Genomic DNA, 774 nt, shown 5'->3' with positions numbered 1-774 from the left:
CATATTTTGGGCATATGGAGTTGATGGCATCATCTTAAAGCCTGTACATTTTCCTTGCTTTGGGCGAAAACAATATCAATTTATGTTGAATAGAAGTCGAGATATGTGTGATTGAAGGAGGTGAGGGTCATCTCATTTCAGACATAAAATTAGCGCGAAAATGGCCGCCAAAGTTGAGTTATTTCTTTAGCTTTGAGAGTCCGTGGAAACTTTACACTTCATCTGCCTTTACTCAACGTTTTTCAGTAAAATCCATACAGAAATGTGCTCTTTTATGGACATGAAAGGTGTTGAATCAAAAAACAAAAATTCAATAAAAATTTCCCAAACCTGCGTAAAAATGCCAATTTCTTGACTTTCATTATTTTGACGAGCGCCTGATTTCACAACGCTGCCTCACATATTATTTATTGCCTGTTATGTCATATAATGTCATTATTTGAGGAGCGTTAGTAGTGCCGTTTGATTGCTCCCAAGGCAGTTTTAGTGCTTGGTGTATGGCGGATAAAGTAAATAATTCATCTATAGCCAGGAGAGAAAAGCTGTTTGATTACCGAGTCTCGTTGGACTTTAATACCGGAGCTCATAAAACCGAGTTTGCAGGGACAGCTGTAAACAGTTCAGTTGCTCATGCTGTCATGCAGGGCTATGTCGCGTATGGCCCTGGTTTGAAATCTCAATGGGATGTTCTTGTTGAGCCTATGTTGTTGTTGTTTTTCTTTTTGTGTGTTTTTTTGTTAGTTGTTGTTTTTTTTCCCTTTTTACTCTGGGTGG

The sequence above is a fragment of the Aplysia californica genome, unplaced genomic scaffold (assembly GCF_000002075.1).
Source record: "Aplysia californica isolate F4 #8 unplaced genomic scaffold, AplCal3.0 scaffold00217, whole genome shotgun sequence".
NCBI classification, from domain to species: domain Eukaryota; kingdom Metazoa; phylum Mollusca; class Gastropoda; order Aplysiida; family Aplysiidae; genus Aplysia; species Aplysia californica.
This window is presented reverse-complemented; position numbering follows the sequence as displayed.